At 39.7% G+C, this 23,391-nt stretch overlaps 1 long non-coding RNA gene across 1 annotated transcript; it reads left to right on the top strand.

Annotated features, from left to right (window-relative positions):
- Positions 1–11,853: 11,853 nt before the first annotated feature.
- On the top strand, positions 11,854–20,625 carry LOC117240394. Its single transcript, XR_004494675.1, has 6 exons — positions 11,854–13,899; positions 14,031–14,621; positions 14,697–16,133; positions 19,553–19,740; positions 19,981–20,239; positions 20,339–20,625. It is a non-coding gene; the product is annotated as an uncharacterized LOC117240394 (long non-coding RNA).
- Positions 20,626–23,391: the final 2,766 nt, after the last annotated feature.

Below are 23,391 nucleotides of genomic sequence, written 5' to 3'. Positions count from 1 at the left end.
TTACTAAGCTGTTAAATTACTATACGAGAAAATCCAGACGAGGCCAGAATCAGAAAAATCCTCGATTTCTCCAGCCGAAACCGAACAAACGAAATATCGATCTCTCGTACCATCGATCACGATCTTATCAGCGGCACCCCCGTTGCAAGACTCGGGATGACGCCCTTTGGAGAATACTCTGTCGATGTTCCAGGTCCTCACGATCACACTCGCAAGAGTACACACGTACGAAGATACAAAAATGGGAAGGAGAAGAAGCATAAGAGTAAAGGAGAAACGAGGCCGAAAAGATCGAGACTCTTTATTCTCGTATCAGCAACGGGGAACGATGGAAACGACATGGCCTATTATGAGCCGATCGTGTGAGACACAATGATCAATGCCAATCGGGCTGTGTGGAGAGCCGCTGAATGGACGCCGCTTCTCGGTGCGGGATTATGGTACCGGAGAGGGCCACCGAAGATCGACAGGGCCGATTACGTCCGCGATGACTTTAAGCCCCGTTTAAACGCTGCCATTCTTTTCCACCGAAGTCGGCTTGACCCCGTCTATCGAGGTACTCGTGCGCCGATTTTCTCATTCCCCCTTCCTTCGCTACTTCTTTTTCTTTTTCTTCGTTGCTTTCTTTCTTTCTTTGTTAGACCCCTTTCTTCCTCCGTCTGCTCCTCGAGAAACGAGAGTTCGGTGCGTGAGACACGAAGTGGATCGGGTCCCGGAAGTAGAGTTTCTCGAGGATCGTGGTATTTCTTTATGGACGAGACGATTTGTATTTTTATTTTATTTGTCTTTGAGAGATATTCTTCTTCTTCTTCTTAGACGGAGATGTATATCTTTATGTAAGTAAATATATTACTCTGTTGGAAACAAATTCATTGTACGATATAGAATAACGTGTAACTTCTGTACGTGGAAAATGTTTATAAACCGAGATGTATTCCATTGTCAGGAATTGAAAAATACTGTGAACATCGGACAAAATAGATTAAGCTTCCTGTTTCTCACGAAACTTCAACCTAAAACCAATAAATTCTACTTTCTTAACTCGTTAAAGTTCTAAATCAATTGCGGTGTATATCGAGCGAAACTTCGACGAATAATCATAAACTAAGCCGTGTTTCGTCACAAAAATATTGTAAAATACGTCAAACGTGGCAGAAAATGACAAAGTTTCCAAACTTCCTATCTTCGATAAAGCTTCGAACGTAAAATCGACTAAAATCTAAATCGGAAGTCGAGCGTAGATGTCCAAACAAAATCCCGACGACTTTTCACGAACCAAATTGTATCTCGACCTATAAAAATTCTAAAATACATGCAACACCTCACAAGATAAAAAAAGATATCGAACCTCCTGTCTTAAAATTGATAAAAACTAATCTAACGTAAAATCCGCTAAAAGTCTAAATCGAAGATCGAGCGTAGGTGTTTAAACAAAATCCCGACGACTTTTCACAAACCAAATTGTACCTCGACCTATAAAAGTTCTAAAATACATGCAACATCTCACAATATAAAAAAAGATATAGAACCTCCTGTCTTAAAATTGATAAAAATCTAATCTAACGTAAAATCGGCTAAAAGTCTAAATCGAAGATCGAGCGTAGGTGTTCAAACAAAATCCCGACAACTTTTCACGAACTAAATTGTATCTCGACCTATAAAAATTCTAAAATACATGCAACACCTCACAAGATAAAAAAAAGATATCGAACCTCCTGTCTTAAAATTGATAAAAACTAATCTAACGTAAAATCGGCTAAAAGTCTAAATCCGAGATCGAGCGTAGGTGTTTAAATAAAATCCCGACGACTTTTCACAAACCAAATTGTATCTCGACCTATAAAAATTCTAAAATACATGCAACACCTCACAAGATAAAAAAAAGATATCGAACCTCTTGTCTTAAAATTGATAAAAACTAATCTAACGTAAAAAGTCTAAATCGAAGATGGATTCAAACGATAAGTATTCAAACGAAAACTCCGACAGATTTGAGTGAGCGAGTGCATCCCCCATAGCGATCAAACGTAGGAGTCTTCAACACGCGAATGTGGGATGAATGGAAATACGGGTACTTGAGTAAGCTTAAATTACATTTCATTCATGCAGGAAAAGCAGACACGCGGGAGTCGGCCTTCCGGCTCGGCGTTGCGCACGTAGAAAGAGCCAGGGAGCTCCTGCGTAATAATGGCCGGCCTATAATGTGTATTATCCCGACATCCTGCGGCGTCTCCTTTCGCGTGCAGCTTTTCCTAGCCGAGACATTGCGACAGCAAACGCTAATCGGACACTGTATCGCGTTTTCCCAGCCGCGGACACTCTTGTGTCTCGTACGAGGAGGCGAGTCTCGTTGCGCAAACCGAGTCGAAAAGTTGGAAATTACAAGGCAAACGCGGTGAAATCAACGTTTCGATGCCTTTATCGAGGAAAATGATCGTGCAAATTGCGTTTCTTCGCTCGGCCTTCCACGTGCAATCTCTTTTTTTCCCTCTATGGCGGGTTTTTTATACTCGTGTGGTAAATCTTTCGGATGCAATTGATTCCTCGAATGGTAGCCGATAGTATTACGAAACTGGTCGATAATTGCGTACAAACGGTTTAAATTACATTCTTAGATTAAATTTTTACTGCGCTCGCTGTAATTTCTCTGCCGTAAGCTCGATGAGAATTTCTAGGGAAACGTGAAATAGATTTGTTAGAAAGAATACAGATTCGATTCGTTATTTCGTTAGATATTGTCAAATAGTAATGTACTTCGGATATTTTCGATATTTTTGCATATCACATGCATTCTCTATGTTTCTGTATATTTCAATTTTTTGAATTTGCAGTCATCCCCAAGTTGCTTAGAATTTCTATCACACGTCTTGTATTAGGTTGTCCGAAAAGTGTCTTTCTTTCGCAAACGTGTTTTTTACCACAATGCACCTTCATATAAACATGAAACCAAGCCTGTGAAATGTCACGGTATTTATCTCAACGAAACAAAATGGACCGTACGTAATTCGACAAAATAATATAAAACAAAAAACGTTGAGCGTCTATTATTTCCTCATAAAACGAAAGAAACTTTTCGGACAACCTAATATTATAGAAATAATTAGATCACATAGATATACATCGTACAGCAACAGCTACCATGATCTATCGAAATTGCTGTTAAATGAAAATCACAATATTCATTGAAATCTTTACGTAAAAACAGTTAGCCATAGAATCTGTGAAATTATGGTTGAATAAAAATCTAGCAGAAAATTTCCTAGCTTGCTCCGGAGAATTTTCAAACGTTTCAAACGTTGTCAAACGACATTTCAAATATACAATTGAAATATTCTATAACTAATTCGAAGAAACACGTAGTTTTAACTGTGCAGTGGCAATTATAAAACAGATAAATCAAAGTATATAGAATGGTTTCGTGTATAGTCCATAGTGTATCGTCGTTGGTGAAAGTGATCGTCCTTTGCGAAACACGAATTCTGGAAACCACTGCAGACTTTAATCGCGAGCCATCGAGCCGCCGTTTCAATGGGGGAGTATGGTATACAGGGGACAGGAAGGGGGTAAAAATCGGTGAAGAGGAATCATGGCTGGATGCACTCCCTCCCTATATTCACGCACTTTTACCGCCGGCTAGCATCGGCACTGGTTCTGCGTTTTTCGAGGGGGAACCGACGACCTGTTGAGCCCGTTGTCCTAACCGAGGAAAGTCGCCTGAATCGTTCGAAATATTATAGAATCTTTACACAATAACATTATACAAAAATAACTTGGCACAAATTTCATGTCACAATTTTTGAAGGAAAAAATCTAGAATGAAATATGACAGAAGGAAAGTCGACTGGATTATTGGAAATATCGTAAAAACTTCGTAAGAATTTCGCGCAAATTTTACTTCCTAATTTGAAAGAGGAAAACTAAAACGAGATATTACAGGAGGTTGCAGTAAGAAACGCGATAGAATTTGAAGCCACCATTTCGCTTTCAATTTTCAACTCGAAGATCAACGAATCTGGAGTCCATCGTTTTGATGAGTCTGGTAATTCTAGATTCAGGTTATTTTGCTGGGTTTACTTAAATGACACAATAGAGTAAGATTATTCTTTGTTTTATAAAGTTGTTCGCAATTCTTTTGTTCGAAGATTGTTTCTGCATCTTTAATCTTTATTTAGAATTACATTATTAAAATAATATTCTATCTAAGTTGTATCGAAAATCGCTTCATTTTAATTAGTAAAAAAAATTATATTATTAGTAAAAATTACAGTTTAACAAGTCTAACAATCCTAAATTAAAATCCTTGGCCACGAATGTAAAAAGAATTTTAACTCAAAGGCAAAGCGTTGTTCTCATTAAAATCTATAAATATCAGTCTCAATTAAAATCCAATTCGTAGCATCCAAAACGCATAGCAATTTCGACGAAAACGCGCTGTAGACTGTTGCAAACCGCTTTGGCGCTTTCACGTGGCTGCAATTTTCTCCAGTATAGTAGCTTCTTCTCCCTCCATGGATCACCATGAAAATCAAAGTAAACCGCGAAACAATATACTTTCCTACGTCACGTTGCTCCACTTTCCCTTCTGTCTTTTCCTTTTAATGACACTCATCGGGATCGTTCGTAATAATCGGTTCCGACAACGAACGAGAAATTACAATTTACATCATACGACGATGCACACGAACTACAACGTGGCTAGCTGTAAGTATAAAAAGAGAAAATCGAATGTCGTACGACCCGCAGTTTCGACCGATGGAACGTTCAAGGATGGCAAAGCTCGCAACGATCACGATCGTTCTTGCAACTTGCAGCGTGCCGCGATCCAGCGGGATTGATCCACGTGGATCGATCGAGGGCAAAATAGCGGCACCAGGTGAACGAAATATTCTTTCCTCGATAATCCATGAGATTCTTTCGTAAAGTTAACGATAAGAGAAATTTCGCTGATTTGTAAAGATCTTTCGATTCTTTTTCTATTGTGTATATTTGGAATATATCGGGAATTTTTGGAAGGTTAACTATTTGGAGATGTCTTCTTAACGTGTTTTTAAAGAAATACAAAATATAGGATTAAGAGTAGAAGAGTGGAATTGTTTTTCAAAATTCAGAGTAATACCGATAGAATAGTATTAAGGTTGACAGAGAAATTAAAGTTGTACGATATTAAGATTAAAATTCTTGGATGTCAAAATCGTGAAATATTAAATTTCTACTGAAGGAGTTTCAAATGGTTTCGAATCAGGGAAAAATTGCAATAGTTATTTCTTTGTCAGAGAATTTCTACAATGAATTTTTCGGTATTTTTGAAAAATAAGTGCAGTCAGTATTTTATATACGTTATCGATTAAAAAAAATCTGCTGTAATTTCCTCGATTCTAGTGAAATACGTACTACACATATCAATAGACATGTTTTTCACTTTGCTAGATTTTTAATTAAAACTGTCTTCCAAATTGTCAGATTCTGCGAAGGTAATGATTCAAAAGTAGACTGCGCAGATTTGTGCAAATATCTTTTGATCAATAGCGTATACAGAGTATAGCTTTCACTAATTTTGTAGGTTGAATCTCATTAGAATTAATTTATTCAAGGTCGAATACCAAATATTTCAAGAAACGATAAAATATGAAACTGGCAGAAGTTCCTCCTTGCCAAATTTTCTAAACAGTAAATCAAAGAAGTAACTTGAGAAGAATAAAGCGAGAGAATCAAAGGTTACTTCGGCGAATTTTAAAGCTGCACGAGGGAAATCAATACAAAGGAAAATCGAATCATTCGTTGTTTCAAGAAGCTTTTATTTCAGGTATAGCGGACGAGGCCATCAGACAGATTTTTCATATTATTTCCACGGAGACGTCGAGCAAGAAGGACGACGAGCAGCTAGTGAAGCTCATCAAAGAGGAAATCGTAAGGACAGCGCACAGCATCAAAACGCCGTCAGGTTCGATCGAAGCCGCCGCCAAAAGAGCACAAACATTGGTCACTGAATTGACAGCCGCCTACACCACTGCCATTTACAAATCGAAATCCTCGGAGGAAGCCAAAGTAAACTTCGCCAGGTTCCAGAACACCGTGCAGAAGATCGTAGACTTTATAAAAAATGGTCAATTTATTGTTTAGATACAATCTTCCATCGTAGGAGTATAAAGGTTGTTAAAAATGTCAAGTATGAATTTATTTTTATAAAAAAAATTTATTCCTTGGTATGTGCAAGTTGTAAAATAAACTCGATCAAAACTGACGAGAAAATAACTACGAAGTAATAAAAAGAATTAAACGAAAAGAGATTTAAAAATGTTAAAAAACGAGAGAAAGTAGACAGGATAATTCATAGATGAATTTCAATTGATTTGATTAAATATACATAATTCCGAGGTTCTAAATAAAATTAACCTTAACACCATTTACCACGGAAGAATCATCGATTTGCAAAAAATATCTAGACCATCTGGCAAACGGATACATTGCAGATATTAAGTAAATGAAATTTCCAATAATCAAATCAAAGTTTCGAAACGTCTACAAATTTCAAAAATCCTTGGCACGTGTAGCTCGTTCCTCGATACATCATAAAAAAGAAACAGCTGTTAAAAATATCTAAACGATCAAGCGGATAAAAATTTCAACGAACCTAGTGAAACACATAAAACCCATCGAAAATATAAACACCGTCTTCTTCGATCGTTAACCATTAAGAAACTCGAAAGTCTAACCGCAAAACAATTAATAATTAAATTTTACCTCAATTCGTAAAAATATCGTATCGTAAATTAATCCTCAATTCGTAAAAATATCGAAAAATATCTATCAAAAATCCAATGATCTATCCTCGATCGCACAACGAAGCCACAGAAAGCTTCTTTCTTACATCAATCATTGAAGACGCTCTGTGAATCTATCGGGAGCATCGAGAACACGTGCCAGGAACTTTTACTCGAGTAGGAGAGATCGTACGATATATATTCTGCTTTTTTTTTTTTTTTAGCTCCGTCGACAACGACATTGCCTGGGTTACACGTGTGTATACGCGTATGGCAACGAAATTATTCTGGCTGACGTATGAGTCAGGGCAGACGATCCATTGTAAAAGCGGCATGGGCTCATAATCTGGCGATGTAGGATCTCCAGGCCGAGCTGACCGGAACTGCGCCTATGCTCTCTCGCCGGAAGTGCCGCTGCCACATGTAGTAATATAAATTATAATGCCCTTACGGTTTTTCCTTTCGCGGATTTGCATTTAAAACACCGGAATGGCATTGTCGTCGGGATCGGCGCGAGCGATTTTCATGGAAATAAGAAAACCGCGGGGGCCGACGCTCCTATCCTGCGTTTCTATTCTCTTGACTCTTCTGCTGCCTGGCTGTATTTTTTTTTTCTTCTTTTTCTCTTTTTTCTTCTTTTTTTTCCTCGTGATGTGACGAGATAATATGGCATAGAGGAGAGGGAACACGCGCGTTGATATCCATCGAATCGTGCCAAGGCTAATCGGAGATCAAATCTGGAAACGGTTCGCTTTCACCAGCTCGGACAATGGCCACTAAAGCTTTTCTAATTTGTTTTGTTTCCTTGCCCGTCTCTATTTTCCTTCGGCGTTTTGTTTTTCTTTCCTCGTTTCTTTATCTTCCGGAGGACTCGCGGCCAGTTAGGATGCGTGAGATATAGGAGAGTTTCCTTAATTAATTAGCTGCCATGCTAAACGCGAAAACACGAACGTGCAAACCGGCTAATTAGAAATTATTTATTAACTATTTATCATGGCCGATGGTAATTGTTGATTGTACGAGGCCCGCGTTATTGCGAGTTTTAAAATAGATACGATGGAAATCTTTGCTTGCAACGTAGTTTTCTTGCTATCTTTGTAACTTTTGCGAGGATTACGTGTCTGAAAAAGTCAATCTTCGCGATTGCGACAGTGTCGGTTGTGAAAAATCGCATATTTATGGATTGATTGTAAGGAAATGATTGTGAAAAGTTGCACGTAAGGTGTTTGGTCTTGGCTGCACATACCTTACAGAAATACCTGATCTTTTTGATATTTAATTTTTCATTAATTCAACTGTGATCGCAAGAGATACAATGAACGTTATTGCGAATGTACATTGCCGAATGAATTAATTAATGTGCAAAGACCACATAAACTAACATTATCTTCTTCAAATGAAACGAATGGTAATTTTCCTCAATAGATCCTTAACTGAACACTTTTCTAATCTAACGTATAACGATTTCAAGCTTTCAACCATACTATATATTTTACTTGCAACTATGCATATATGTTATTATAAAACATCGTAGCTTGAATTCTTGAAATCCAGCGGCTAAAATAATTAAATTCATAAGTAAAACGTCTTAATAACATGCACAACGTCGCCAAGATATCATAAACACTTTCGAAACATAAAACGAAGATTAAACGAAGTCCAAGCACTGTTGAACAATCTTCAAGGCACATCCTCGGGCTAAGAAAGGCTCTCCACGGTGTATCTAAATTTTCCACATAATCCTACGAAGTCCACTTGGTGCTGAACGAGCACCAAGGACACCCTGAAGGAGCAGAGCAGACTCTCGTCGTGGCCAGTTCGAAGTTACGACGAAGTCCGTGGCATCTCAGGTGGATTTTATATGGGAAACTGATTCGACCACGAACCGGAGGATAATATAACACCGAGGGCATTTTGTTTTGTTGCGCAAGAGGATAATAAACATCGTTCGGGCCCGCTACCGTGCCGACTAGATAGCTACGACGATGAAACAATGCGGCATTGTCCCTGCAGGCTGAACCGCCAAAGCACAGCCGAACCCAAGCACCGTGTTAAGTCATGAACGGCGTTGCACGCGGCCTTAGAAACGTCCAAGCCACGTAGCTTCGATAGAACCAGGGACCTGACCCCGGTCAAGCATGCTCCTTCACGGAAAAATCACGGCAATGGCCTCTATGTTCGCCGGAAACGGAAGATCGACTTTATGTTCGCGCGAGATCCCCGAACCACTCGACAGTAAAAGCAAAATATCGTGCAGGCATCGCCGCTGATTTCTTCTCAACGTGCTTCTTGACGAAGGAAACATCGATGTATGAGGACAAGCAGGATAGGAAGAGTTTGCAAGTATCGTACTCCTGTCGTATTTTCGGCTAAAAAGTCGAATGGGAAGTTACAGTTTTTGATGGTATTAGGTCGTCTGAAAAGTTTCTTTCGTTTTATAAGGAAATAATGGATGCACAACATTTTTCGTCTTCTATTATTTTATCGAATTACGTATGATCCATTTTGTTCTATCAAAATAAAGATCACAACGTTCGACAGATTAGGTTTCATGTTTGTATGAAGATGCATCGTTGTAAAAGACAGGTCTGTAAAAGAAAGGCACTTTTCGAACAACCTAATAGTTTCATTACGATTGGATGTTACAGAATAGTCGAATATATAATTTTATATAAGATATATTGGGAATTCATTTTCAGGATATTTTTAATGACAGAGAAGAGCGATTTGCTACGATGAAAAGGATTGCTCTCGAAGTTGTACCTTTCAAGGCATTCGAATGGGAAAGTTATTTTTTACAGGTAATTTGTATTGAGAGTTGATTTGCACTGCAGATTGGACGATGCTAAGTGATACGTTGGAACAGTTTTATGTGGGAGATATCGAGAATCTTTTTTAAAATACTTGCAACGGAAGAAAAAAGTGATTTACGAAGGCAAATGGAAAGGGTCAATCCCAATATTGCTATAATTCCAATTCCATTGCATAATATCCAAGACAAACACTGAAACAAAGCTGAAGGCAGAAGCAAAACGCATTTTATCGTGTTATTCCTTCTGTATCCGAAGCACGTTCGCGTGCACCATTCTCCGGGAGAGAGAAGAAGAAGAGCGTTCTGTGCGCCGCTTTACAAATAATTCGAAACGGGCTGGCTCGAAGGACGATTCCTTCGGGAAGGGGATTTTTCCGGTAGGGCAAGCGGCTCTCCTCGATTGTTCGCGTTGTTCACGGCGCAATGAAAGCTCGATGGTACGAACAAAAAGCCGTGAGGTAGACATAAATAAATAGGTGGTGGGTGTGGTTGGTAGGCCGCACACATGGCGTCGTGACCCGTCTCTTCTCTTCGTGAGCTCAGGGCTCGCTTAAGTTATGCCCTGCGGAATGCTGCTGCTCCCGCTTCTTTCGGTGTCGTGGCTAAACGCAGTTTCACCGTGCCCCGGCTCAGTTTCGCTTCCTTTTTGCTCCTCACGTTCGATTCTCCTTTTGCCTCCTAATGTTTATTTAGATACAGATTAATCCTTCAACTGGACACGTGACGTTATATCGATACAATGTTCTGACTGCCACGCGATTTTTATACGTTTTGACCTGGAAGCCACGATAGATTGAAATAAACCACACCATTTCGTTTTTGCAAGATACAATATCGTATTTGCACGTCTTTTTCTCGCGATGTTATCTGAATTATTCACTCCGTCCAACTTCTTTTGATCCATGAAATTTGTCTTGCTTCGATCGATGTAAAAAATTTATTAGCGTGGGCCACCGGCGGCCACCGTCGTAGTCGACCTGTTACAGCGTTGTTTGATCAAATATTTTCATTTTGCAACGACTTATACTTTTTTAAATAGTTTTTATCTCGAAGACGATAATATACGATCGATCGAACAAAGATTAACAATTCCGTTTCTCTTTCTCGAGTAATCGTAATTTTAATCGTCTTCGTAATAGGAATTTTTCGCTAGTCTTTGGAAAGAAACTGAACCGTAAAAATGCATCGCACGCGTCGCGTCCGTCGGAATCGTGAGGACGATGCCGACCAGATAAGACCTTCCTTTTGCAGATAGCAACGCGGAAGTCGTGAACGCGGAAATATTCCCTTTGATAGTACGACGATCTGGATCCAGAATATTCGTTTACTCTTATCTTCGTGGGAAGCCTTTCTCCTGAACGATCTTAATTGAGACTAATATTACAGATAAATTTTAAGTTATCACTCCGAAGGAAGCCGCCATACAGTGAGGTAGAATTATTTGAGTAAATAATTTGCCTGATAATTCCCAAATTCGGTTCTGAACAATTTTTAAGCGACTTGCGCTCGAAGGAGCTTGTACTTATCCAAAGGCAAATTTCTTCGGTCGATGTTAATATCTTCGGTTGTAATTAATTGTCACGATTCAATCGTCGTGTGTACATTATTTCATTTCGGAAAATTATTCCGTCGTTTATCTTATTAATTCTAATATAATGCTTTCTGGCTGACTCGAATAATATTTTTGACGATTCTTAATGGATGAAATAATTTTCTGCTCAAATTCCATTCTTTCAATTACGTCTATAAAAATACAAATTTGCATAAACATCCACGATCTACTTGTCGCACTGCGAACGAGACGAATGATTGATGATCCAATAGAAATTTTCATTATTGCTGACCATTAATCCAGAGCTCGTTTCGAAGTTGAGACGAGGAGAGAGTCGAAAGAAACGTTCGCCAAAGGCGAGGAAAAGCTGGCTAATATTCTGGATGAAGCAACGGTAAAACGGCCGGCCGTTATATTATAAATTAGAGTCGAATGGAAGATTCGCTTCACAAACTGCGTGAATAATTTATGCGAGGCGTATGTTAGCGAACAGCGAAGATTCAATGGAGTGTCGAGTAACGTTGAAGATATCGATTACGAAGATTCTTAAGGGACCACTTCCAGTTATTAACAGCCAGCTGATACGCCCCATTCGTATTCGATTTTTACATTTGTTCATTGTTTCAACGTCACTGAGTAATTAAATCGTAGAAAAAGATCTCTCGGAAGTTCGACAAGAAAATTGACACGAAAGCCAATTTTTACAATCAACAATTTACAATTTTTACATTCGTTGGTTGTTTCGACGCCACTGAGCAATTAAATCGTAGGAAAGGATCTCTTGGAAGTTTGACGAGGAAATTGACATAATTTTAAAGATGACCGAAGTCGTTAGGATGTCGTGGTGGACGTTGCTTGCTAATCCAACGCGGGAAGGTGGAGGAAAACGAAAGAAGGAAAACGTGGTTGACCCGAGACGATGTGCAGCGTTTAATTATCACCCACCCTAGAATTTGCTCGGCCGTTTACCGTTAGAGGCGGCGCTCCGTGTATACACAAATATAGCACGGCTCGTGATTCGCGGCAAACCGTTAATAACGCGCGAAGTGTCTAAAAGCTGCAACATTCGTAACGCTGTGGCAACCGTCGCGTTCCAACCGGACCATAAAATCACGAACATCCCGGCCGTCGAGTAAATTCTGCCTCTTTCTGACGCGAACGGATAGATATTAAATATGGCCGACTTGGTTTCTACAATGTTGCATAGAAATGCATTAATGTCTTCAAATAGCGTTAAATGATATTCTTCGACTGTAACAAATGTGAAACGGATATAATAGATAGAAGTCGCAGACGAAGAAGCAATGGAACATGTTACGTTTCTCGTCTTCTGTGAAAGAACAATTTTAGAATTTAATACGTTATCGATCAATCCTACGTCAGAAACTATCTTTTCGTTTCATTTTATATTAACAGCGTTTCTTGTCACGCTAATATCGAGTTAAGCTAATATCGAGTTAAGATAATGCAACAATTGAAGTAACATTATACGTTTGCTAGAAAACGTTACGAGTTTATTATCTCTTTTCAAAATGGTTGTTTCTTCGAATCTATCAGGTTACTCGTTTCTTCGACTGTGTCGTATTACAATATTCTTCGTGGCATTAAATTCCATCTTCGCTCTATCTTAGCAACGAGACGAAGATTCAGAAATATTAGAAACTTAACAAACAATTGTACTAACGAAGATGCTTAAGAAACGTTTCAAGTAGCACGACGATTCGATGAATACTGTTAACGACAAAAAAGAAAGAAATGAATAAATCGAGGGTCGCCGTAGAAGAGACTCGCGCGATTTAACGAGCGGTCTGGCTCGCGCGTGTCCGCGGACGAAAAGGCCGCAACCCCCTCGGTACACAATCTCCGTCAATTTATCTACCGCGGCGCATTTAATTCCCCAATTACGGGAAACTTTCATTGCACATGATAATTGCGATCCCGCTTGCTAATTAAACCCCATTAATCTCTTATTACGGAGCTACCGTTGAATCATCCCCGTGTTATACAACAGGCTGGACGTACAAGCGGACGATAGAAAGAAAACAAAGAAGCGAGAATAAAAAAGGCAACAAATTAATACAAAAAGTCACGTCCTTATCTGGTATTCTTGAACGACCGACAATCGAGAGAGCCTACTGTGTTCGTTTTAAAACCTCCAAACCGGAACAATGGCCTGACTGGATGGATAGTGGAAAAAAGCAACGACCGAGGAGGATAGAGGATGGACAAAGGAAGATGGCGGAGGAAAGCAAAAAGGAAAGAAACTGACTGAAACTGCCTATGGTAACGCGACAGACTTACGATCGTACAACGAAGGCGCACGACCATACGCGGCCAATTTTCTTCTTTTATTTTTTACCCTGCCTCGTTCCCTCTTTTCTTTCGATTCTTCTCTATCCCTTCTTTTTAACTATCGTCTCGATTAACTCGCGTTGGCGCGCGAGCACTCGCGTCCTTATATCGCGGCTCGATCGCCGCGGAGGAGGCGGCAGCGCTTTTTAAATAACTATAATGAGGGCAATTATCGTGTGCGCCGGCAAGCAGAGTGTGACGAGTCGTTGTTACACATTACGGCACGGAGGATGATCGCTCGAGCTAGATGAAGGAATGGCACGGAGAACGGGGAGGAAGAGTTGCGGGAATCATAAAGAGTAGGGGACTTCGAGAAGAGAGAAAAAGACAGCGTAGAAGCTTCGTGGCGAACGACGAAATGCTGTATTTCTATCAATTGAATAGAAATTTGGAACGATTCTATGTAGAAGATTTTTCAATCGGTAATTATAGTTGGCTTATAATATAATTATTATAATTGTTGTAACTATTGTATTACTTATGTTGTATATGTTATATGTTACTTATAACTATTCTAACGTACCTTTGATAATTTACTTCATTTCTGTTGTAGAAGCTAAGAAGAGATTCATCGCTACTGTTAATCCTCATATGGAACTTGCTTGATATAAAATTCAAGTGTAATTACGATTTACCGCTATTATTAATACATTCTTTATTGGGAAGACGAACACTGTTTTCATTGTATTATTGGTTAGAGATTGTACCGTGTTTTATATTTGAATTATCTAAGCCGTGTCTGTCGATTTTTCGAGTCATTCAAATATGGAGAACGCAAGAAAGGAAAACATCGTGAAGACGTTCAAGAAGTAGAATAAGACGGTCTAACGCGGGCAAAAAGAAAATGGAAGATCAACGTTTTCTATCAACGATGAATAATCGAAAAACGTAAAAAAGGAGGAAAAATGTATTGTGAAAAGAGTGGAGCGAAAAATGGAAGAAAGTTTTCTATCGACGATAAAGGATTTGAATAAAACAGCCAAAGACATAAATGTATATTAGAACGAGTGTATAAAATTTGGATCGAGGAGGGAGGAGGAAGTGACGAGGTGGAGGAGAAGCGGAGAAGCGCATCAGAAGAGAGAGGAGAGACAGGTAGCGCGTGGCAGCAGGCCTCTCCCCCTGTCGACCCTCTCCTCCTCCGGTAACTAATGCCTCGATCCGTGCAACCACCTCCGCCAGTCGAGGCCTTAACTACTTTCTTATTCGCTCGTTTCAGGCCAGCCTTACGGGCCCGTGCATAATGCCACACAGCGCTCCTTACGCATGCTGAACGACGAACACGCTCCTTCCTCCGCTTCTCCTCCCGCGCCATCTTTCTCCATCGTCCTTCTCCTCCACCTCTTCATCGTGATGCTCGTCCACCTCCGCCTCCCCGGAACACTGTACCTCAGAGAGGAACTGCGGGTCAGAGACTGCGAGGCATATTCGACGCAGACTCGTGGCTCGTGCCTAGATCCATTGGCGTCTGACTCTACTGAATTCTGCTCACCGGAATATTCTACTTTGGAAAGACAGCTTATCACATTTATATTAACGAAACATTGGATTCTGGGCGTTTTTAAATATTTAATAATAATGATTTTATATAACTAACTCGAGCTGTTATATAAAAATAGTTTTATGTAAAAATACTTGAATTGTTATTGGAATTATGTTACTGGAAGCATTGGATATTAGACGTTTTTACGTAAATATGTTTTCATACGATAGCTCAACTTAGTTACATGAAAATATTTCAAAGTCAATGTTTCGGTAATGTAAGTAGAATGGACTATCCTACCGGATAAAGTAGGATATTTCAAATAGAATTCTGTAGAATTAGACGCTATTAGACTGTAACGTATAAAATGTCTGATTACGATCTAACGTTAACGAGATTTGATCGAGTTGATTAGTTTGGTTTCTAAGCGGTTCTATATACACCTAATTAATTATTATACTATTTCGCAGAGAATATCACGTATGAACAAATACTATAAATCATCGCGCCGGAATTGTAAAGACGTCTTAAAGAATATCAGACATGTATACAAGTAAATATAGAATAAAATATTACCTAGTTACTATCAACATAGAACCTTAATTAAAGACTTACAGCTTCATAGAAAACATTCAACCATTTCCAACTATTTCCAGAAAATGAAAAATCTTCGATCTTGCACAACTAAACTAAGGAACAGAGGAGCAAGAATTATTTCAAAAACTATAGAGAAGAAGAATGAGAAAGAACTTGGTGAACTGAATGGAAGAAGATGATTCGAGGATGATTCGTTGGCTTTAGTCGGGCGACGCCGATGCGCTAATATAACAAGAAACGTGGCGGCTGTTGCGCCGAGCGTACGGGAGCGAAGTAGCCTAGCTTATGGTCCGGTGGTGCCCGAGGAGCATAACAGTTCGCGGAGCATAACGCCACGAGCCATCATATCCTCCTTCCAGAAACCCTCTCCGGAGGTGTTCCACCTCCGCCTCCTCGTCTACCCCTCGTCCACGATGAAATCGGTGCTCCCCCCGGTCGTCGCGAGAGAGCACGAGTCCTCCTGGTGAGTGTACGCGTCACGCGTGTCCGTAGCCGCGTGGGGATGCACGCTCTAGGAAGTGGAAGAGACGCATGTAAACCTGGCCACCTGGGACGAGTCTCCGACCAACCAGACAGGTGATTTTTGGAACAGGTTTCGTCGAGATTTTTCCGATTTTTTGGTAGCTTTGAAATTTACTTAATCCTTAACGAGTATCGTTTGATCTGGATCGACGATTGTGAGAGTAGTTGATTAGGTTTGGATTTGGTGCTGGATTTTGAATATTGTTGTGCTACTAGTAATCGTGAAAGTTATTTAGGATTAGATACTGAACTTTTCTTTTACCAAATCCAATGAAACTAACTAATTTTAGGATAGGTTTCTTCACAGTTTTTGAAAACTTTGGAATTTGTTTTTACCCATAATTGGTATCGTTGGACCATTAATTACGTATCAGACTTTGCGATATTTTAGGTATTTGAGTTAAGAATAAGTAATATTTATTTCGTACTTCTTATTTTACGCGATATAAATCATCGGTGATAAAATAAAACGCAAACTAAATGTGGAGTCAGGCAAATTACCGTGATCAACTGTGAAATATTCAACTATGGAAAGTTGAAGTTCGTAGACCAGTAAGAGTGTTAAGGGTTGCGTTTTAATAGAACTGGAGTTTCTAAACGATATTTGTAACACACCTCATCTATAATAATTAAAAATAAAAGCCGAAACATCGAAATTCCTAGACGACGATAGAAATTGAAGCGAGCAAAAAACAGCGTATCCGTGGAACGCACGCGAATCGAAGGGGACAGGAAGGAGAGGAAAGAAAGAATAGTGGAGCGCATGCACATACGTACACTGTGCTTATGGTCGCGTATTGCGTATGTAGTGGAGAAGGTTTGAGCGCGTGCACGTACCAACATACGTTCCTACATACGTTTATGCACAAGTATCGTCGGCTTCCGCGAACTAGATCGGCCGAGCAGATATTAGGAGCGCGTCTGCCCCGTTGCCATTGCGGCAAGTGCTGGTCATTGTCCACCCGGCAGGTACAGGAAGTCAACGCCGACCAACGACGGTGCACACAAACGAGAGAAGGAGATTTTTCGGTAGGATAATCATGGAGAAACTACAACGAGGTGCAAGATTATCGTCGCCCCGCTTTTGCGAAAACAACGCACGGTCCTATAATTAAGGGTGCGTTTTGTGTTACGAGAGATGGGGTTGAAAAGGGACGTTAATGTGCAAAGTTTTATAGCTGTTCTAGGGGCCCTCTGTTCGAGGGAAAGGTTGAAATATTTAGGTGGATGAAGTTTGTTCGGGGGTTGAGCGGGTTAAGTTTAGGCTACGCTGAGTTCAAATTAATAGATTGCGTGGGTATTTTAATCACAGAATATAAAATTCGGGTGGAATATTTAAAAAATAGCTAAATATGATGGACTTAGAGAATATTGAAAAGTGCTTGGATATAGTAAACTCGCTGGGATATGTAAGATGACGGGGATGCTGGGATGACGGAAAAATAGGATCGAAATATCTAGATGGATAAAGTTTGTTGGGAAATTAATTAAAGGTAAATCGTGCACCTGTTGGGGTAAGTTTGAAATAATAAGATATACAGAAAATAAGGAACTGGCTAGGCACAGAAATTGAAATGTAAATTGCAAGAGGATTCGTAAGAAGTAGAAATGAAACGTAATAATTGGAGTTAATAGAATTAATCGATCGTATTCGAAATTCAGGATACCTAAAATAACGAAAATTCAACATTATCAAGTGACGAATGTTAAACTGTATCTGCCTGTTCGTTCTTCTATAAAAAGAAACCGTTTCAATTTAAACATTCAACACGTCTGGTAAACGACGATCACCAGGATGGAAAGCTGTCATTCCTTCGACTAATTTTCCGTTTTCCTTCCTCTCTGGCAGAATTTACGGTGCTGTTGCGACAAATAATCGTTGTCCGTCGCAGGCAGGAAGCTGACGAGGAGTTGGTTGGCCAGCGAGAGATTTTCGGTACGATAATCGTAGGGAAACTCCGGACGCCCATTGTGACAATGGCCTCCCGAGGCAGCGCGATAATTACACCGGTAATAACCTGGTAAATAGAAAGAAACGTTCGGTATCTTCTTTTCTGATGCGAACTGTCGGATATTACTGACCAGCGAAATTCGTTTGTTTCCTGCTATCCATCATTCTCGATTCACAACACACTGAGAATCATAAATAAAATCTGAATCTAACACAGAGGCTATTTAATTCATTGTTGCAAGATTTTCGAGTGATTAGGAATGTTAAAGTGTGCTCAGCTAATATTACTGACCACTAATACGTACATATTGTTGATAAAAGGAATCAAAACGACTGGTACACGAAAAAATATTTAACAAAGAATTATCAGAATACCCATGAATGCAACAATTTGCAAATTTATAGAATTCCGATGAAAAATTTGAATTTCTAAAATCGATTACTTTGACTCCGTAAACATCGTCTTTTCTGTATTTTCTCTTCTATTTTTTTTTCTTTTTCAAGACTCGCGATCTCGATTTAGAAAGGATTAATTTCCTGTTTTCCTCTGCGTGCACTCTATTTTCCTTCTTACGACGAGGAGGACGATTCAGGAGGAAGAGATCGAGGGGAAGGCAAAGGAAGGAGGGTAAAAGTAAGTGAATGAGTGGATCTAAATGGAAGTTGGAAGGAGAAGGATCGTCAGGGCGGCACCTGACCGGAAAGCGTCACAGTCACCGCATTCAGCCTCGTTCTTTCCTTTCCCTTCCCTAACTGGCTTCGCCTCTTTCGCCAGCCTTCTTCCTCCTCCACCACCTCCTTCGATGAAGGGTTGCTTGCTCGTCTCTTTTTGCTTGACGATCTACGAACCAGAGGAATCCTCGTACCTCCTGACCACATCATGTATGAATGAACTGAGACTCGGATATAAAAATCGCTTTTTAGCAATTTCTTTTCGAGTGTCCTTCCTACGTTCTTTTCGCGAGATTCTTTTCGAAATCTTATTAAAATAAATTTTCTAACGACCTTCTTCCCCCAAAAATGTTTCCTTCAAATTCTGTTCTAAAAAGTTCCTTTCCAATGTTTACGAACGCAAACTTTCTATACATCTTCTTCCTTTAGAAATTCTTCAAAGCTTATTTCTATATTTTTTTTTCTATCTAAGATTCTTCGTCAATTTCTATCAAATTAAATTTTCCGTATATTTCCTTCAGCCAGAAATTCCTCCAATATAAACCTTTCTCCTACGCTTCTTTTCGAATCTCTACCAAATTTTAAGAATTCTTCCCCAAATCTTTTCTCTTTTCTAAGATTCTTCCCGTACTTTGATCTCAAGTTAGCCTCGAGTTAAACTTTCTGGCTATCGTCTCCTGCAAATCTCTCGAAGTATTTTTCGCAAGCTTACTTTCGAATCCTTGTAATATTAAATCTTCTGACCATCTCCTCCAGAAATTTATATAACAAATGACCACATATCTGATAAGTAAATTGAAAAATAACGATTCGCGATAACAGTTACAGCCAATTTATCCGGATTTTTCAGCGAGAATGCAAGTTAATACAGGAAAGGGGCAACGATGCTCATCGATATGCGCATAAACTCGAGCATCGAACGAACGCCAATCTATAAAAGCGTATGACGGTAGCAGAAGGTGGCTCGACGAAGGGAGGAGGCGAGGTAGACGATAGCGAAGCGGAGGAGGAAAGACGTGGAGGAGGGAGGAGCAGTAGGTAAGGACACATAATAGCAGGATGTTACAACGCCCGTGTCCGGTACATAAGTATCTGGTTTCATAAATGAAAGTGTCTTCATTCATAGATACATATTTCCATACAATTGCCGCTATTGGTTCGTATCTTATGATATCGCCATTATGTGTGGGCCGGCGCATTACATATGTACATAGCACCATTATATACAAATTCCTAGTAATGCGCCACTACTGCTGCATTAATGATAAACTTGTTTAGATATCGCGATATTGCGAGCAAGCTTATGTGGAAAAATAATAATAAGAAAAAGAAAAGCAAGAAAAGATTGCGTGTAAGACGTCATGAGCAGTGGACGCGTTATGCGGACGATGATATGGAACATGTGTTGTGGAACGTGTCATCGACGAGTGCGTACAGGCATTAGTAGCGCTGTCTGAAACGGATCGTCTGATTCTACTGTTAGATGTGTTGAGAGGATTGCGGATGTTGATCTCCTGGTTAATCTACTTCGTACAATGTATGTTCTATATTTTGGTCAGATTTGATTAATACAAGCGTTCAAGTTACTTATGATTGGAGAAATTGAGATTGTATTCTGATTGAATATATTGGATAGCATTCCAGAATACTTTATGAGGTATATCTCTACTATCTGTAAAGTTACCATCAGATAAATGAGACTAATAAAAGGATAGTAGTAAACTTGAAGATCTCCAGTTCCTTGGTTTCCAATTTATACAGAGTTTCTGTATAATTTATACAGAGCTCGTGTTGTATAACATTTTCTGCTTCATAAAAATGAGTAATACGAAGGTTAAAAATAATGTTTCTTTTTCTATGTCTATTCAACAATAAGTACAAGATAAAATTCAGAAATTGGAATCACAGAACGATTCTTGGAATATCGTAAGTAACGGAAGATTTCTGATTATTCATAAAACATTCTAAAAATACCAGGTATCTCAAAGTATTTGTAATAATTTCATCGTTCTCCTTCTCCATAGATATCTACGAAGTACGAGATCTACGAGCTTCGCAAAACCCACGAACGAACACACGTACGAACAAACGTAGGCGCAATGTACTTCGTGCTATATCAAAAGATAGTCCAATCAAGAATCATGGCAGGAAGTTGGAATCGAAATGGAAAGAAGCAACGCTGGATCGCGTGCGTTGCAAGAATAAGATGAGCCAGCGCGAGAATTCTTGTTACGCGTTCCCTCCTTGTATCGAATAAATCTAGCTCGATGACGCCAGCGCGCAGCGATGGACGCGCCCTGTACGCTAGGTAGGAAGTCATCCTTCCTAGCATCCAGAGTCCGCACAGGAAATCTCGGACGCACCCACCGAAACAGCCCGCCCCCTCCGTCGGAGTCGATTTAATGTTTCGTTTCCTCTGCGACGATAAGGGGCTACAATTTTATAGAAGCGGCCGCCCCTCCGCCGCAAACTCTCCACGAAAACGAAAGGAAGACGCCAGTGTACCAACCGATCCGCAATTAGACCCTCGTCAAAGTTCCCGCCACGGCAGGATACGGAGAGGTCGATCGAAAGTTAGTTTAAACAATTGCGAAGGTATTAAAAGTGTGGATTGTTAGGTATTAAGTACGTCATGGTGTGAAAATGATCATAAATGGTGTATTTAATTGGAGAAGTTTCACACAGAACAAAGTGAAAGATTGTACAGGGTTGGAGCTGGAAATTTATATCGTTACATAAGTGTTACCAAAAAAACGTCGTGTCTGGAACAATTAGGAAAATGAAATTTTGTTAAGAAACAAATACGATACAAAATGTCCGAAGCACATATCACCTGCCATATGACAAAATCGTGAATGAGCAGATTTTTACTTTCTTGCCGTATTAGAGTGGACTAATGTTTCTTTCTTTTCTTCTTATCTAATATTAATTAAGACAGACGATGAACGTGGCATAACAAGTATTATACTATATTAATCGCATAACGTCATAAGAATTTTGATCGATGATTTTTTCGCGTCTGCAATAAATATAAAATTGTGAAAATCCAAGGGATGCGTATGATGCAGAAAAATATATAAAATGTCAGAAGCACACTCGTCATAATTTCTACTACTTTTATTAAGCAAAGAAAATTACTATATAGATCACACCTCTTTCGTTCTCTTCGCAAAGATAGAAAATCCGTAGTCCAGTGACGAGGCAATAAAAAATTCTTACTAAAAAAAAAAGTGAAACAATACGAGAAGCAACGTGCACCGAAAGCTTTCCTCAACTTCGGCGTGCATTCGCAAGAAATTACGAGCGCTCGAAGCCATCCAAAATCGAGCGTCGTTATGCAGCTTGCACACGGAAGGAAGGAAGGAAGTCGAAGAGTGCTAATCATCCGGTTTACCCGGCTTTTTTCGGGTCAGCCTCGGTTGTTTGTTCGGTCGCGGGCCGCGTACACGGGGTATAACACAGGCAGGAAAAATGAAGGGCAGAAAGCTCGATTCGCCGAGGCGTGACCAACGGAGTCGAGCAGAAGCTCATACATATGTAGACGACTCAGGCCGGACACCGGGAACCGTGGGGAGGACCCTCCGGAAAAATGAATATGCAGCCCCATAGAGGGTATTATTTTATAAAATTTACTATCCCAGCCAGGTATTATGTACTTTTCTGTCGTCCATTCTCTACCGCGAACCGAGCGCACGTTAACTAGCCCACCTCGGCAGATGTGGTCCCTGCGACCAACCACGTTTTCCACGGTAAGAATCGACGTAAGACGAAACACGAGAAGAACACGATTTCAAGTCAGCTTGATAGTAGAAAGATTCATTGACCCTTTGACGGTATAATCAAGTGTCAAAGAATTCACGACATACGATTCGAGAATTCTTGGATTTCCTCGGCAGATATAAAAACACGTACCTTCAGCTATTTATGGGGAATAAACATTAACGATTTTGTTAAGTCTTATTCGAGAGTCTCCTGCGCTATACATATCGTAGAAGGGGATGGGACTCTGTTCTGTATCATTGATCGGAAGGACGTCTGCTATCTTTGATTAATTTTTTCCAATCACTCGATGTTTATTTTCATGGATAGATTTTGTGGTTTTTGACATGATTTTAAAGAAAATTGAGATCGAACGGAGCACAGAAGTTGTTTCGAAATACATGTGAAATACATTATTCTTTACCATATCTCGTTATTGTAACCAAAGACCGTGTCAACGCTACTATAAATTAACACACTGAAATTGATACTAAAATAAAGTCATTAGCGTGCATTAGAACCCATAAGCCAGCGATTTGCTTATGCTGTCAAACGAATAAAAGGGAGCACCTGTTGGTGCTTATGAGAATCGAAGGGTTAGCGCGCATGATCAACGTGTATGTAGATATATTATAAAAGAATTTACAACAGTGCTAAACTGAGTGGAGATAGGAATTGACAAAATTCTGCAAATCATCAACGTAACACGATTGAAATATTTCTGAAAAAACCATTACTCAACATCGTGACGATTTAAATCGAAACAAGAAACTTTCTACGATATTTCTCAATCTCTACGCGTATTCCTCGGTTATTAGCGATATTGTAATCTGAGTATTCAGCTGTAGATCGATATCAGAGGCACAGTTATCCGTCGCAATTAAAAAGAAGGAAGAGAGGCACCGAGAGTTTTCTCAAAACTAGAACCAT

This window comes from Bombus vosnesenskii, unplaced genomic scaffold (genome assembly GCF_011952255.1).
Source record: "Bombus vosnesenskii isolate JDL3184/JDL3185 unplaced genomic scaffold, Bvos_JDL3184-5_v1.1 scf7180000014621, whole genome shotgun sequence".
In the NCBI taxonomy this organism is placed as follows: Eukaryota; Metazoa; Arthropoda; class Insecta; order Hymenoptera; family Apidae; genus Bombus; species Bombus vosnesenskii.
This window is presented reverse-complemented; position numbering and strand designations above follow the sequence as displayed.